General features: G+C 37.5%; 1 protein-coding gene across 4 annotated transcripts in view; it reads right to left on the reverse strand.

Moving 5' to 3' along the window:
• mid2 (midline 2) overlaps positions 1–18,850 on the reverse strand; it is a 151,435-nt gene that overhangs the window by 105,418 nt on the left and 27,167 nt on the right. For 3 of the 4 annotated variants that reach the window (XM_053505923.1, XM_053505927.1, XM_053505921.1), the window contains exon 2: positions 12,406–12,495. The exons of the other annotated variant lie outside the window; for it this stretch is intronic. The gene's annotated coding sequence lies outside the window, so the exon portion shown is untranslated. The remainder of the gene's footprint in view (positions 1–12,405; positions 12,496–18,850) is intronic. 4 annotated transcript variants of the gene reach the window in all.

The raw sequence follows: 18,850 nt of genomic DNA on the forward strand, positions 1-18,850 counted from the left end.
AAACGTACAGCTCATGGCTGCGTCAGAGGTGAAATGCACAATTGTCTGCTCTTTTCCAGCTCCAGCTGAATAGACTGAGGGATGGAGTGCCTCTTTTCATCACTTTAGGGTTTCAAACTTTAATCGTGAGGCGATGCTAGAGTATTGAATCTGTCAGTACATTTATTCACTGCAGGTTTCACATCTGATGTATTTAAAATGGTCTCCAAACAATTTGTAAAGATTAAAAGAAAACTGTCACTGGCATCATTTGCTGAACAAAAAAATGCTGCTACCTCGGACTGACATGCAAGATGGCTATTCAGCCTGATGTTTGTTCGGCTTAAACTGGTGTGCCATATGGCATCTGGTTACAGCCTTCATCGCAACAGATTTGTTTAAACAAAACCGAACAATTCTTTAAATTAACCATCTTGTTTAATAGCTCTGATATGAGTTATGCCAATTAGAGTATACTGAAGTGGACGTGCACAAATTCTAATGAGTCGGCAGACTGTACTGTTTATAAATGACCAATAAAAAAGTTATTTAAGCTCCAGAAGTTCTGTTCTGAAACAAAAATCCAAAATTCAAGGAAAATCCTGCTTAATGTTTTCCCCCTCAGGCCTGAATATCCCAATATCCTGACATAAATATCATCATTAGAAAAGTAAACGAACACCCAAAAAAACACATTATACAGTATGATAAAGTAACAAATACCACAAATTGTGGCACTTTGCTAGCTTTTTATTTTGTTTGGATCAGCAGGAAGGTAGTTGGTGGAAGGTATAAGCTGTAACATACCTGAGGGCTGACAATTACTGAGGATTCAGATAAAAAGCACTGCCAGCACATGGGACCACTAGACCGACAAAGCAGGCAATGACAAACAGCCTTTGCAGAAGAAAAAGGGAACTGGGCTTTTAGAAAGAAATCTTTAATGCAGCTTAAAATCATGACAATTTGCTGCGAGGAGAGCATCATTTTCCCAAATCTATGCACTACATAACCACCCTGGAATAAGATTTGGGGATTATTAGTGGAAGAGTATTTCTCATTCACTAATAGAAGGCTCAATATGCATATGAATGTGTATGTGTGTGTAAGGGGCATTTAAGTTAAACCAGGACTTTTGATTGTGCAAAAAACAGAACACAGTTAAGAGAATAGAAACTACGTACCCTTATTTCTCTATATAATCCCCTGCTAAACTAATGCACTGCACCAGTGTTTCTTTAGTGCTTGGATACCATCAAGGTAGATAGTTTTCTCCGTATGCCAGAGCTATGACCGGACCGCTTGCTTCAAGTGGCTTACCAGATGTTCCAAACATGTGGAAATGTCTTGGAGTGAGGTCAGGAATGGGTCAATAACTCCCAGCCGAGTTCCTATAATGTGCAAGTGGTGTTGAATGATTGTGTATGCAGTCCTCACAGACAGCTGCGTCTCTTCTGTAAGTTGGTGACAAGTCATAATTGATTTTCAAGAATCAGGCATTCCATCCGCTTAATGTTCACATGATCCCCCGCCCTCCCCGGCTGGGATCATCATCCATGAAAGTATGGTCTTCTTCAAAACGTTTGCACCGTTCAGATGTTCCACTTGGGGCTAAGAATCACTGTACTGTGTTTAAGGCTTCTGTAAAGGTTAATCTGTTTTATGCCTTCATTCACGAGAAATTTAATCACAAGTCCGGGTTTAACTTGAATGCCCTTGTAAAAAACTAAAAACTGTAAATAAAATAAAATAATAATAATAATAATAATAATAATAATAATTAAAAAGTCACATGAAAATAACCAGGGGTATTATTTTTTTTACGTAACCTGTTAAGAAACATGATGACTGTCAGTTAGTCAGGTAATCTTTATAGGATGTACAGTAGCAATATGAAATTGCTGTGAATTGTTGTCTTTGGCGGTCGTGTCTCTGGGAGAAGTTTAACAATGACTCCTTCACTGACATAACAGTGACCCAGGCTTGTATAAGAGATATTAAATAAATAATATTTAATATTATTTAATAATATAATAAATCTGTTGTTATCATGATATCAGACAGATACTGTAAATATGTATTTCATCAGCTTATTATGGTTTAAAGACATGCATGGCAGCATGTTCACACTCAAGGGATAGAATACTATCTGTCAGAGATGACACCCTGTCTGTTTGAATCAAAGCTTTCACAGTGCCAGTACACACACTAAAATGCTGAGAGACTTAACACTACAAGCTTAACACTACTAAGCAGCTGGCATCCTTTTTAAGGTGTGATTATTAGGGAAAATATCCTTGAATGACTGACATTGAATTATGCAAATATTTCCTTAAAATGATCTGCATTCTTAGCTACTTAACTCTGAGAACAAAGGACATGTTTGGGCTTAAATGTGTCTGGATTTTTATAATGCAAAAAAAAAAATCTGGAGGAAAATGTTTAGCAGGTCAGGAGTGGAAGGAGTAGAAATATACTGATGACATCTGATCAAATCAGTCACTGGTTAGAAGGAATATTGTCCAGAAAATGGTTCAGACTTAAAGGAATCATATGTAGCGCACGTGTCTTTATTCTCATTCCACAGTTTATGTTTGTTTTTGTTTTTTTTACTATTATATCATTTGCATTTTATGGATTATTCACTTGAATTATATTATAGATGCTTGTATGACATGTCAGACATACCTTTCATTTTTCCCAAGGACCAGTGTCTAGATTCATAGAGCTCCCAGCCATAATAAGTGTTTGGGCATGTCAGGGCTGAGATATAATTGAATAAGCAAGCTGACATGCATACACACAAACACACACACACACACACACACACACACACACACACACACACACAAACACAAGGCATGAGTCTGCATTATCTGTAGAACAGAGCTGAGCTAAGTACCTGTCAGGAGGCAGGAATCATGCAGCCAGGGAGGCCTTGTTGTGAGAGTCTGACAGCAAATGCGTTATCTCTGACTCGATGGGAGGTCTGACAAACTCCAGGTCTAGCAACAAGCCCTGCTAGGGCAAGGCTGAACCTGTAGAAAGTCAGAGGAAATGGTTTATGTGTGTGTGAATGAGTGTGTGTGTGTGTGTGTGTGTGTGTGTGTGTGTGTGTGTGTGAGTGAGTGTGTGTGTGTGAGCTCCAGCTGGACTGTCAGGGTGGAGTGATGGTGAACAGCGAACACTCGTGCTGTCGTGAGTGGATAAGTACCACTGGGCCCCAGTCTACTCAGTATTGCAAAGCTGCTGCCTTCAGACACTCCAGACAGAAGGAGGACCGAGAGAGAGTGAGAGAGGGACAGCGAGAAAGAGAGAGAGAGAGAGAGAGAGAGAGATAGAAAAACACGGTTTAATGAAGTCTGATTTTAATGTTTTTCTCAGAAGAAGAACTGTTAGTATTATATATAAACAGTATATACTGTAAGGGAGAGTAGGTCTGTTGTAACAGGTGGTCAGGCATAACAATATAAATTGCTCTAATTAGTAACAAGATTACCCTCACACTCTGCACATGCTCAGTAGTGTCCTCTGGCTGCTTGAAACAGATCTGCAACTGTTTTTCTTTTTTTTTTTTCGTCAAGATACAAATTTTAATATAAGAATTTCTTACATTTCAAATAAGTTATTTTCCTTAAATCAGGTTTTCATGTATATGCAAATTACATGAAATGCGTCTAGTTACGTACTAATTACATACAATATATGTACAGTAAGCCATCCCTCATTTCTTCATATTAACGAAAAACTGAATTATATACAGTATATTAAATTGACAAATGTTTTACTGCGACAGGCTGCAAGGTATTTAAAGACACAATTGAGAAATTGATTGCCTGTGTAACATCCTCATTTCCCCTCTCATCTGTTCTAACCACTCTTCACTCAGCAGCATCAGTATACTAATCACCGGCCTGATTATCTTTCATCATCTACACCGGTTTTTCACCAGATAATACCTTAAATGATAAAACTTAATTTAGAAGTTTTATGTTTGGATGATTCATACGTCGCTGTGTGGATTAATAAACAAAAAACATTCCTTTAAAACTGGTCAGGTACAGGGACTGGACTTAAAAATGAGAAGCAAAAACTTGCCAAAAAATTTGAGCCAAAAAAGTTTTTTAGAAAGCCTGGAGCCTCAAGACTTTTGCATTAAAAATACAAAAAAGTCTAGCTCTTTGAAAGCAAAATATGAAGAAATAAGGGCTGGCTCAAGACTTTTGCACAGTACTGTATGTGTGTGTGTGTGTATATGTCTGTATTTTTGTAGGGAATACAGTTGAATTACTACTGGACAGTAGAAGACTGGAAATAAATCTAGCCTGGTCTGATGAATATCTTTATTTCTGCTGAGGCACACAGATGGTAGGGTTAGAATTTGGTAGCAACAGCATGAATCCCTGGGCCCAACCTGCTTTGTGTTAACACTCCAGGCTGGTGGAGGTGGTGTAACGGTGTGGGGAATGTTTTCTTGGCACACTTTGGACGTGTTATTACCAGTTAATCATCTCTTCAACACTGCAGCCTATTTGAGTATTAATATCCATGTGCACCCCGTCATGGCCACATTTTATTGATCTACTAATAGCTACTTCCATCACAATAATTCGCAAAGCAAAATGTGTTTCAAACTGGTTGACATGACATGACAATGAGTTCAAAGTTCCTCAATAAACTTCCCTGTTATTTAATCTGATTCCATTAAAACACCTTTGCGATGTATTAGAATGGGATATTCACAGCATGAAAGTGCACCTGAAAGAAACCCGCATGGTGCGGTCATGCCAACATACTGTAGGTCAGAATCTCAAATAAATGTTTGCAAAAATCTTGCAGAATCCATGCAATAAAGAATGAAGGCTGTTTTAAAAGTGAGTGAACGTTACAATATGTTTAATGTAGATTTGGGGAAAAAAACGTTTATGAACATGGTCGTATATTTCAAAGCCATTTCTGTTACATTAGGGATAGCTCCTGTCACAAATGCTTTAACATCATAACTATGCATCCCAACTGCACTGGACACAATGTGCCATTGGAATAAAAAAGATCGATGTAGAAATTGCATTCTCAATTGCATTCTCAAAGCATGCCTAAGGACTTTTAATAAAGCATTTTATATAAACATAATCTAGATTTCTTCCTTTAGAAAAGATGTATTTGTTTAAAACTAAGCGTGATGTAGGAAAGATAAGAATGCATGGAAGATAAGGCTTAGTGCTATTAATTCATCTTATTTTCTGAAGAAAGGCATCATACCTGTGCATTTGTACCAAACCAATAACCGAATCATCCTCAGGCTCCTTCTGGAAAAAAATTCAAATTATGTACACAGCTGGAGTCTGACAGTTTTATTTCCACATTTAATCATCTTCTGGGTATAATCCTATCTTCGATTCTTGGTTAAGAGCCCTAAATATTAAAACCACTTAAAATGGGTTAAACTGAGGAAGATACAGTCAGCTGAATTAAAAGGCAGGATATAAATATTCAGCTAATGTTGCAGGTATGGGCATCATATTACACTTTTCATTATCCAAGAATCTTTTTTTTTTCACATGTACTGCAGGGTGACTAAACACTTAGATATACACTATTTCTTGGCTATGCAGCAATATCCAGGATTAGGTACTTCTCCAAGGTTTTTGATGTGTAATGGGAAATGCATTCAGCATCAGCCAATAATTAGCTGCTGCTGCCAGAGCGCACTGCCTAGCTTCAGTGGTCTAAATAATGAACACTACACACATAAAGGAGAAGGCAGAGCTGTATTAACAAACTAAATGCATTGTAAAACAGGCATATTGTTGAATAACCTGTGTAACCTTTCTGCTTTCATTCTAATATGAATCATGGAGAGGACTTGATGACTGTGAGACCAAGAAAAAGATACATTGTGTCAAACTGACAAGAAGGACATTTTCATTTCAGAAATTTTCTTTCACATTTATTCCATCTAGAGTGTTAAATAGGGTCTTCTAATGAATTCAGCATATTCGGACCAGAATGCATAATGTTCTCTGGGATTAATATAGTCCTGCTGTCTGGCTTGTTTAGCAGTGTGGGCTCGAATTATGGATGTAACGCTTATATAATCAAAGGATGCAAAATAAGAGACATCTCTTGTTGCTGAAACTGCTCGATACTGAGCCTTACTTGAGATGCAAAGTGATTTTGCTAGTATTTATCTCTTAAAGTTGGAGGGCAGCTTCACTTGGATTTCTAAAACTGTCAATGGGACTTTTATTAAGGGAGAATGCTCTCGAAGCATGGCTCAAATAATCCAAACTCAAGTGTTCAGCTTTCTGCAGATGAAGACATTTCAGCACCCATGGAAATGATTTTCAGATTTTACGCTATCAAGGATCTCCAAGTCTAGAGGGAGCAGGGTTTGGCATGGGAAAGGAAGGACAAAAAAAATGCACCTTAACTCTAACAGAGTCATACTCTTAACATAAACTGAGACAGGGGAACTACAATCACCATTTGCATCTGTTCTTCCTATCTTCTGGGCTGAGCGACAAGGAGAAGATTAATGGACCAGGTAGTCACCAAAGCCCCTAATGACAAACTGATGTTTCTTCTGTCTTAATGCAGCTAAAATAATTATATTGTTTCTTTGTGGAGAAAACACTGCCACTGTAACAAAAGCAAATAAACTTCTGAATCAGATTGTATTCAAGATTCAAGATTCAAAGATTCAAAGAACTTTATTAATCCGATAGGGAAATTGTTTATTGTTGGTTACAGTTGTTCACAGTTCTTATCTTAAGGAAATTTTTAAAAATTAATGAGTCCTAGTATTATTATATGTCATATTGTATTACATATTTTATTGTAAGTAATATTGCAATTATCATATTATTAATACAGGTAATTATAAATGTCCTATTGTGTTACTGTTACTGTCAGTGAATATCCACATAGTGTATGAGTTACAGAGAAGAGTTGTATAATTTTATGGCCTTGGGAGAAAAGATCTCCTGTGGCGCTCTGTGGAACACTTGATGGTAATCAGTCTCTGGCGGAAATTGCTCCTCTGGTCAGCGAAAACACTGTATAGCAGGTGAGAAGAATTGTTCAAAATGGATTGTACTTTGGACAGAATCCTCCCCTTCGCTACTATATCCACAGAGTCAAGCTCCATGCCTAGCACAGATCCGGCCTTTTTAATTGCCTTGTCCAGTCTGTTCCTATCAGACACCTTCATGTTACAGCCCCAACAGACCACAGCGTGAAAGATGACACTCGCCACAACGGTATGGCAGCAGAGTCGTGTCGATCGGGACGTCTCATGACGGAAAACATCTCTGCCAAGATTTCAGCTTTCTCAGTTATAATCCCTGTGGCCAAGGTTAGAAATATACCTTTCAAACAAATTTAATTTACTTAATTATCAAAGTCATCCTAAGGCAAATAAGGTTCATTAGTGTGTAAAACAAGACACTAAGAAGGGCACTCAGCTAAGGGCTAGTCCTGGAAAAGTGACACTATGATGCACTATAGCGAGGTAAAGAATAAAAATTTAAAAAGGTCCGGTTGAAAAAATTTCTTCAAGCTGAGGTCAGAATTTCTTGTAAGTTCAGATTCAGATCTCTATACAGTATATGCAGTCATTGTAAGTCTATAAAAATAAGCAATATAAAATTTCCATAGCATTTCAAGAATATTAACTGTTAATTTTCAGTAACTACAGTAAACATGTGGACAGTTTCAATTTTGATGGCCTTTTATATTTCCATGTATTTGAAAGGAATACAAACAACAGTCTTTAATCACTCTTTATTTGCACGCTCCTGGGCTGTAAATAAATGGGAAAAGGACTCCTTTGTTGTATCTGACTCTCAGTTTGGGTATTTTACCTCAGATTGCTGCGGATATGTTTGCTTTAGCAACCCATGTTTTATATCAGAATAGCTTTGCATTACTGCTTTTTATCACCGCCACAGTTTTAGAATATACGGTATGAGACCAACTGGTTTTAAACTTATTATAAACATATATTGATCTGTACATTCATCTCTAAAGATTCAGTTTTCATAGCCTACTTTCCTTTTTTTGGAATAAGCCATGCTATGTCACGCTTTCATTTCTGGTGTCTGAACATGGTAAACTACTGTATCACATTGAGGGGCTCTGATGAGTTAAGCGTATAGCCGCGCACACCTAGAGGAAGAAAAAAAAAAGCTAGATTATCGCTATATTAATTATTCAAATTTAACAAAAAAGCATCAGGGAACTTTTAGTCAGTCTGGATCAGGACCACGGTCAGCCATTTAGTGATGCCTGCACTAAAGCAACAAATCTGAACGTTTGGATGGAATAATTTCTTGGACCAATACCGTGGTGCGTTGGACATTAATCAAGTCATACACTCATTACTTTAGTTCCTACCTGCAATTAGTTCCTATTTACTAAAAGAGAGAGAGAGGGAAAGAGAGAGAAGAAGAGCAGGAGAGAGCAAGAGAGAGAGAAAAACCTTGTAGAAGAGATTGGTGCTTCATGTTAATGCATGTAGGTAATGACGTTAGCTGCTTTAAAATCTGCCAGAGATGCCAGTAAAAGCTAGCAAATCAAAGCAACCAATTATCACACTGTTTAATTCCTCGGCCTTTGAAAAAAATTATATATAACCAATAATGTTTCTCACTGGAATGTTGACACTATGCTTGAAATGCCCTAAGTGACAAACTACAGCATATGATAACATGTGACGTGAGAACATAGAACAGACTCATAATACACTATTAATGTTCCCACAGGTCCACTACATACACAGCTCAGCAGGTTTCCAGTGATGGTCAAAGCTAAACCGTCCATCATTAAAGGAGAATAATTGATGTGATTGATGTGGTTCGCTTAGTGCCGGGGACAAAGCAACTCGAATTCTTCCTGCCTGAGTAGTATTGAGTGAAAGGTTTTGAAGTGAGTCGTTACAAAGAAGCAGTTAGCATCAAAGATGCATCACTTGCTGAGCACTCGAAGACAAACTCGATTGAGATCACTTTAAAGGATAATGAATTTGTATGTTCAAGGATCCAATTTTTCTAAGCAGGTATTAATGTCTGAATGAAATGTCAACAAATGTAAAAGAGAGTGAGCTGACTAGCATCGAAACGGTGGCTTTTTAGCATGGAGTGATGTATTACATAATTTCAGCTCACAGCAGTGTAATAGTTAGTAACACATGCTTAAGATTACCCGCCTGAAGATGCACTGATTTGAACTAATGGTAACTTTGAGATGATAAATGTTCTGCACCGTTGGGAATACAGGACATCAGCACTGTCAACCGACACCCTCCTGCTTACAGCAAAACACTCTGTGGTTTCTTAACAAGGAGACTGTTTTTTTTTTGTTTTTTTTGTTTTTTTATTAAATTGAATTCTAAAATCTTATTATGAAACAGGGATTAAGTGTTTCTTTTTCAAATATAGGTCAGAAACATGATGATTCTAACAGTACCTGAGGCCTTGACCCTTAGGTATATAATTCTCATGACATCATACTAATGACCAGCTTTTACTCAGAACTCATAACACACTGCGGCCTACAAACATGTGTAGAGGCATTCGACTTCAAGTATATCCAGGACAAACGAATTGTTGAGCGCCATCTGAGTATCGACTCCATATACTGTACCTGTCCTCAGTCACCCTGCGCCCTATTTAAGCACATTTAACTTAAACGCGCAGCTCTTCGTCAAGAAATGCTTACTATACCATATCTGGATTTACCAAACATTGTATATTTTTTGTGATAATATTAGATTCTCTGCCTGATCTGATTTAGCGCTTGCCTTAACCTTATGGATTTGCTTAGCTGTGCCAAAATATATTAAATCTGCATCTTTTAATTTTTTAAAGCATCTGTCTTAGTTTCTCTTTCTGACATTAATCAGGTTGCAGAGTCTTAAACAGCATCATAGTCATAATCTATTTTTTCCTTTATGGTTTGAATTTAAACTACACTCTGTCAAACTGACTATCACTGCATGCGCTAAAAGTACGTCAAGAGAGACTACAGAACATGAAGTGTTAGAATGAAGATTTTCAGGCAGCAAAAATGAATTAGCATTAATTGTAAAGACTAGCTTTTAATAAATGGAGACGGATGAATATTTTAGAAGTTCTGTATAACTGAGTCTGTATAGTGAATTCTTCCTCTGGATCATCCTGAGTATTAAACAGTATACTACCTGTTTATACATACAGTATGTCATAGTATCTGCCTAAAAGCTGCCAGATCTGGATCCAATACTGAATCTGAAAACCAAAATCAAAGGCATTTGGTCCTCATCAAAGCATAAGTTAATTTTTTTTTTAATTCAAACTCAACCAACATATTATTGATATTAAATACTTAAATAACCACAAACACAACCATAGGCTAATTTACCATTGCACCAATACTGTGGGAGGTGGAGTTACACTGTAGCTTTTTGAAAAAGCACACAAAATTACATATGTCTAACTTATCAGTTTGCAATACTTCTTGCTTAATTTGCAAAACTCAAACTCTTTCTCCCCTTAAAACCCTTTAAAATGGAGTTTTCCTTGTGCTGTCAACCTGTTTATGTATTTATTATTTGTCAGTAGGGTGAAATTGTCACAATAGTACAGTAGCAACAGGTATCCTAGGTGTTTGAGCTACCAGGGTAATGCTAGGAAATAGTGGAAATAATGGTCTCTATATGGAAAAAAATTGTCAAGGAAAGTTCCCTCAAATGATATTCCATGAGCAACAAGCCGGGAGTAGTGAGTTTATAATCTCTGTGGAACAGAATGCACCCTGAGGGTTTCTTTCTGATTGCCTTTCTGCTTTTGACCTTGTTGCGTTCCCTGTTTGTACTCTGTATGCCTTTTTTTGGATGAATATTTGACCTCTGCTCATGTTTTGACTATAATTTTTGCCTGCAGATATGGATTTGGAATATGGATAAAGATCAAGTTTACACTTCCACATCCATCTGGCTTGTGTCAATGACAAAACCACATTATTGTCAAAGGGAGTAACATGCGATAGTAGGAGTTAATATTGAAACATTGGGGTTTTCAGATTTATCATTATGACCTATTTAACAAATAGATTTGTTAAAACCTTATTTAAGTGGTAATGTTGTCCATCTAAAAACCAAGCTTTTTAAAACATTTTAAAAGCAAAACACAATTTTAGCTAATTATATGAGCCATAATAATATACAGTAATTGATGAAAACAGACTACTTTCTGATTAACATTCATATACAGAGGGGCTGTTCGAAGTTTCAAAGAAGCCAGCCTGCTTAATTTAACCCTCATCTATCCAACACAGGAAGGAGAAACAACATTCATTACTGTCAGGCATCTGATCTGAATAACAGCCAACTCTTACGCTGAAGCCTCTTTTCATTTTAGCAGGGGTAGGAGGCTGTGAATAGAGACAGGTGTGGGGAAGTAAAGGGTCAGCATTTTTACGGGCTGGTGACGCAGGATGGTCTGTGATGAAAGACTGGAGCTTGTCACACACTGTGGATCTGTCAGCACCCTCAGCCTTTGCTTTTCTCTCAACTGTTCCCTGTTTTGCAGCAAGACATTTCCTGTGGATGCCAGGATCACGGGGGATCAGGCGAAAATGTGAAATGTCTATGATTTATAAACTCAGTTCATTTGTTGACTTTGTAAAATGATGTTTTTAACTGCTATTTTCGGACCTCGACTGAAAGCGAATCTATTAATGTAAGAAAAATAGAAAGTGATGAAGAAGAGGCACGTCTGAGTGCTGCCATGTGGAACTGAAGGCTTGGTGGTGCTTGTGGGTGTGAGTGAGAGTGAAAGAGGAATGAGGGCATTTGGTCTCTGGCCCTGTTCGATTAGCATGTCTGGCTCACAAACCTCTCATTTTTCTTCCCACACAAGTGCTTTTTCAGACAAGTGCTGCCACATTCCAGCAGCTTTAGGGAAAAAAAGGGCAAGACGGGTCATTGTCCGAAAAAGTCAGGCTCGTTTTCTGCATTGCAGCTAATTGTAATAACCACATAAATCAAAACTGTTCATTCTAAAATAACAGTATAGCACAATAAAGTACTGTGGAAGTTTGTCAAAAGAAAGGTAAACTTGTTCAAGTCAAAATTAATTCCTCTTTAAGAATATATAAAATAAATAAACACTGAATGTGCTACAGAGTAAATAGTTAATAAAATTACAATAGTGCTTCAATTAAGAGGCCAAAGGAAAAAGCAAACAAACTGCATATGCATTTGCCCAAAAGCAAATCACATACCGAGCTGCATTTGTCAAGCAAAAGTGGCTGATGGAAAAGATCTTGTGGAACTCTGCAGTGGCACAGCATCCGAACAGCAGTGACACACATAAACTCATAAAGTGCAAATTAAAGAATTTAGAACGCTTACAGGAGATAGAAAGGGTTGAGATCCATAAATACCTGTTAGATATGATGAAAGTGGGCAATGTGATTTTTTTTCTATTGCCCTTCTTCTGCCATCCAACACTACAGGCTGGTGCTCTGCTCTTGCTGTGACACAGAAGGGAAATTAAACGTCAGGATTTTTTAGTAGTAAATAAATGAAATGCTGCCTCCAATAATCTTCAGCATTGCCTTGGCAGTGTTTACAACTTTAGTTGAAATCGCATTCCAAGAGACTGCTGCCTCAGTACAAAGTGATTTAATTACAGGCATATTTATTAGGACATTTTACTTCTGATGCCACCTTAATTCTGGCATGACAAAGTGTTACATTTCTAATATTCTTGCAGGTGCGTGTGTTTGTTTGTTTGTTTGTTTTTTCATTTTAAGAACTGAATGTAGGGAAATGCCACATACTGTTTAATGCATTCATCCTTGTAATGTTGTTAGTAATTATTGTATCATATATACCTGCAAAACTTAAATTCAAATTAAATATAATAATAAGTAAAGATCAAGAATTATTGTATTATTGTAGATGAGAATCACACACACCTCACAAACACAGACTTTACAAACACATGCCGTAAAACAATCTCACTGACAAAGTACAGTACTATGCAAATTTTTCAAGCTACATGTATCATTTCTTCATATTTTCTTTATAAAGAGCTAGACTTGAGGCTTGAGGAATAGTTCTCCAGGCTTCCTAAAGGAGTTTTTCCTCTCATTTACAGTCTAGTCCCTGTACCTGACCAGTTTGAGTTATGGTTCTGCTTGTTAAGCCATACAGTGACCCATGAATCATTAAAACCGTATAACATAAGGTATGATCTGGTGAGAAACAGGTGCAGATGATGACAGATGATCACGCCGGCGATTAGTATACTGGTGATGCTGAATGCTGAGAGCTTGGAACAGACGAGAGGGGAAACGAGGTTGCTGCTATGGTTGTTACATAAACAACCATTTTTTATTGTATCTTTAGGCAAATTGCAGCCTGTCACAGTAACACATTTGTTTACATTTCTTTAATTCAATCATTTAATTTTATTTAAAATAAAGAAATTTGGGGTAGCTCCAGACTGACTGTACGTGGTGACAGAACAAAAATTTTCTCATAAACATGGCAAGCTTGATCTTATGTAACATTGATGTACCACACATTCTCAAATGTCATATATGACATTATTACACCAAGCCCTGCTTTCAAAACACAACACCATAATACCATGAATACGCCATAGTTACAACTAATTATATAGTTGTCTGATTCTGACATTTTATGACAAAATCTTTTGGGTCAGCTGTGTCAGCTGTACAGCGAATTGACAATGCCTCGGGACTGCAGAAACATGAGACATACGCAGCTTTGACATGTTCTTTAAATTTGTGACCTTAAACAGGCCTTGCCTGAATTTACAATCTATGCCAATCACAGAATAAAAAAGCCTTGAAGGTACTCTACTTCTTTTTTCCTCTGTAGAATGCAAAGTATTTATTAGTTATTAATAGTTTGAAATGACCTCTCCCCTTTGCAAGTCTTTTAATTTCAGTAATAATGCTATATTATAGTTGAATTATGTAAAAGTTTGTCACAATGTTTGGATAGTTGTTTGTGGTGTGCTGACTAATTGTCATCTTGATTTCTGGCCTGAGATTCTTTAGGGGGAAAAAAAATCCACTGAATAAAACACTTTAATGTGGTTCAGTGCGCTGCCCTATTGGTCCAATGCACTTTTAATTACCTGCCCTTCTTCTGTGATACAGCACCCAGGAGAGATACTAATTCTGTGAAACACTCACTGCTCAGAATACGAACTACAAACAAACTACACCACTCTATTTGCTCTCTCAATACACGTCTCATTAATAATTCCACTCTAGTATCACATCATAGCCAGACCACCTTTAAGATCTGCATTTCAAAGCTTAACCAATAAGACTGTTCCTAAATTAATCACACAGACAGATGCACTCACAAATGGTTGCCATGAAACTGTCTGATTGATGAAGTGAGGTCTATCATTTACACAAAGTACGAGGGGTGTACAAGTCAAACCAGGACTTGCAATGAAATTTCTTGTAAATGAAGGCATACAATCGATTGACATTTACAGACGATTTCAAGTACAAAATGGTGATAAGACTTTCAGCTGCAGTAAAACATTTTAATGTTGCAAACGTTTTTAAAAAGCCTGTGCAGTACATCCTTGTAATCACAATCCTGGGTGAGATCACACAGAGCCCAGTGCAGTTGTTCCTGTCAACATTTAACGAGTTGAACACCCGATCCTTGAAATTCAACGGATAACTTGTCGCCAGGTTCTCCAAGCAATTTTTTTATGTTTGGGCCATTTAAGGAGTTCCTGGGAGACCAGTGTTTCAGACATGTACTGTAGCAGGACGTCTGATCAAGGCACGGCGTACTGAAGGGGTTATACAGTATAGAGAAACTTGCATTAGTACTCGTTGTTGAAAAGAGTTTGTAGAAATAGTTAAAAGGGTAAAGCTTAAAATAAGCTGATCAGTTTAATGCAATCAGTAATATTATTCTTTTAGGTTGAAATCCACATACATGTCTGCCTGTGTTTCTGTACAGTAAAACTTTCTGCCTAACGTATTAATACAAAGAAATACAAGTTTGTAAGGTTAAATATCTTATGCTTTGTTTACGCCAAGTTGTGCTTTTTTCGTCGTCACCCAAATACACTTCCTGTTCATTAATCCCAGAGTGAATCACTGTTAAGAAATTAAAAACTAGATCGGATAAAGATTAAGTTTTGTCTTAAAACAACTCCAGCACTTTATGATTCACTTATGCCACTTCAGCACTTTTACTTTAGCTGAGAAAATAATAATCCCAGTAAAAGTATTTAGTTTAGCTTCTCTAATTAATATCTATTAGTGCAGGTGTTTGTGCACTAAGTAGCTTATTAGTAGCTTATGTTAGAGTACAGTAGATTATTGAATATAGCACATAACTGTTCATAGCATCGCTTTTTATTTTGATTTTAGCACATACATCTTTTCCATTTATCATGTTCAGTTTTCATAGTGTCCTTGCCTTTTTTTGGAGAAAGCAATGCTGTGTTGCACTTCTGTTTCTGTTTCATGAGGATTTGGGCACCTTGTATGTGCATTACGATCGTTTCTGTGTCTTTCACATATGCTGTGTATACAGTCGTGGCCAAAAGTTTTGAGAATGACACAAATATTAGTTTTTACAAAATTTGCTGCTAAATTGCTTTTAGATCTTTGTTTCAGTTGTTTCTGTGATGTACTGAAATATAATTACAAGCACTTCATATGTTTCAAAAGCTTTTATCGACAATTACATGACATTTATGCAAAGAGTCAGTATTTGCAGTGGTGGCCCTTCTTTTTCAGGACCTCTGCAATTCGACTGGGCTTGCTCTCAATCAACTTCTGGACCAAATCCTGACTGATAGCAACCCATTCTTTTATAATCACTTCTTGGAATTTGTCAGAATTAGTGGGTTTTTGTTTGTCCACCCGCCTCTTGAGGATTGACCACAAGTTCTCAATGGGAATAAGATCTGGGGAGTTTCCAGGCCATGGACCCAAAATTTCAACGTTTTGGTCCCCAAGCCACTTAGTTATTACTTTTGCCTTATGGCACGGTGCTCCATCGTGCTGGAAAATGCATTGGTCCTTACCAAACTGTTGTTGCATTGTTAAAAGAAGTTGCTGTTGGAGGGTGTTTTGGTACCATTCTTTATTCATGGCTGTGTTTTTGGGCAAAATTGTGAGTGAGCCCACTCCCTTGGATGAGAAGCAACCCCACACATGAATGGTCTCATTAATGCTTTACTGTTGGCATGACACAGGACTGATGGTAACGCTTACCTTTTCTTCTCAGGACAAGCCTTTTTCCAGATGCCCCAAACAATTGGAAAGAGGCTTCAAAGAGGAGAATATGACTTTGCCCCAGTCCTCAGCAGTCCATTCACCATACTTTCTGCAGAAGATCAATCTGTCCCTGATGTTTTTTTTTGGAGAGAAGTAGCTTCTTTGCTGCCCTTCTTGACACCAGGCCATCTTCCAAAAGTCTTCGCCTCACTGTGCGTGCAGATGCGCTTACACCTGTTTGCTGCCATTCCTGAGCAAGCTCTGCACTAGTGGCACTCCGATCCCGCAGCTGAATCCTCTTTTGGAGACGATCCTGGCGCTTGCTGGACTTTCTTGGACGCCCTCTCAACAAGAATTGAACCTCTTTCCTTGAAGTTCTTGATGATCCTATAAATTGTTGATTTAGATGCAATCTTAGTAACCACAATATCCTTGCCTGTAAAGCCATTTTTATGCAACGCAATGATGGCTGCAGGCGTTTCTTTGCAGGTCACCATGGTTAACTATGGAAGAACAATGAATCACCCTCCTTTTAACATGTTAAGTCTGCCATTCTAACCCAATCAGCCTGACATAATGATCTCCAGCCTTGTGCTCGTCAACATTCTCACCTGAGTTAACAAGACGATTACTGAAATGATCTCAGCAGGTCCTTTAATGACAGCAATGAAATGCGGTGGAAAGTTTTTTTGTGGATTAAGTTAATTTTCATGGCAAAGAAGGATTTTATTATGCAATTCATCTGATCACTCTTCATAACATTCTGGAGTATATGCAACTTGCTATTATAAAAACTTAAGCAGCAACTTTTCCAATTTCCAATATTTATGTAATTTTCAAAACTTTTGGCCACGACTGTACATGTAAACTATAGTGTTAATTGGCCCTATGGAATTATGTGTAGAGCCATGCCCTCCTCAATAGAAAAAGGCACTACATTTGTTTAAAAAAAAGCCCTGTGATGTAATCTACTCAACATATTGATTTCATTTATAGCTCAGGTTTAACTTTAGGTAAACATCTGACAACTGCCCAAGTTTCATTAAATTCTGTCCAACCAGTTTTGCACAATGCTATGACAATTTCTGTCTGGACAGACATAACCTTTGTTTCATTTTTGTAGCCAAAGGCAGTTTTTTCTCTCGTAACTGTGTTTTGATATTCCGCATAATCAAAAGTCCCATTTGACTTGTATACTTGTAAAATAAAGAGAAAATATTTTTGCCTTACAGTAACTTCCTTTAAAGCATAAAACTGAAAGCTCAGTTACAGCAAGGATGCTGAACGTTATGCTGTACAAGTGTCAGCCCTCCTTATACTGTACAGTAATATACAGTTTTTATTAGCCTCTATTTACAGTACGAGTGGGCGGCACGATGGTGTAGTGGTTATCACTGTCGCCTTGCACCTCTAGGATTTGGGTTTGATTCCTGGCCAGGCTCGATTCCCGTCTCTGTGTGCATGAAGTTTGTATGATCTCCCCATGCTGAGTGCGTTTCCTCCGGGTAATCCTGTTTCTCCCCACAGTCCAAAGATATGCAGATTAGGCTAATTGATGTTCGCAAATTGCCTGTAGTGTGTGTGAATAAGTGTGTAAGTGTATGTGTGTGTGCCCTGCGATGGACTGGCCAGGGTGTACCCTGCCTCGTACCCTAAGCCTCCTTGGATAGGCTCCAGGTCCCCGCGACCCTGAAGACAGAATAAAGCTGTATAGAAGATGAGTGAGTGTTTACGAGAGGAAAGTCCTGAGTATTCAAAGGCCGGTTATGCACATGGTTAAGTCAATTTTCTGTGAGCTCCATTTAGATTATACACATTACCTGTCTTCATTGTTTGATTCCTTTCAAAAGACCACACAGCATCCTTTATAGACAAGCTCTTACATTCGGCCATATAATAATCCTGAATAGAAAATGAGGACTGGAGAAAGAAATCATGTTTTCCTCCATTTGCTGTAAAATGTAATATGATGTTTAAAAAAAAGCCTAATACCTTGATGTGATGAATAATGAAGAGGCTTCTCCTTGCTGTTAAATATAATATAAAAAGGAAAAATAACAAAAAGACCAATACCAATATATGAATGACAAGATGACAATAATTAAAATAATTATTCACTGGAAGTTTAATAAAAGTATATTGTTGCTGTATTTTTTGTATCGAATCTTCACTATGTACACAGAGGTCAACTGATAACATGGCTCATAACAAGTATACACACACACACACACACACACACACACACACATAAAGGTCATGTTTCAAAAATGCTGCCAGTGCCACTGAAAGATTATTGCTGCGTAATAAGTGTTTACATCTACTTCAGTGTTGAAAAATGACCTGTCAGTTAGTACACACGCAATCTAAAAACACCATGCACACAGACTAAAGGCATGATTCGAACCCCCACCCCTAGATGTGCGAGGCAACAGAGCCAATTACTATGCCATAGTATGTTTATTTAAAGTCAACAAGAATAGATCAGAGATCAGTCAGCTGATAGATCAGGTCATAATTTGTTATCAAAAGATAGCTTTATATATAGAACCTGAGTAAATCAGTTGTGGTAAAACTTGCAGTTTGCCTTAGA

Source organism: Clarias gariepinus, chromosome 10, assembly GCF_024256425.1.
Source record: "Clarias gariepinus isolate MV-2021 ecotype Netherlands chromosome 10, CGAR_prim_01v2, whole genome shotgun sequence".
In the NCBI taxonomy this organism is placed as follows: domain Eukaryota; kingdom Metazoa; phylum Chordata; class Actinopteri; order Siluriformes; family Clariidae; genus Clarias; species Clarias gariepinus.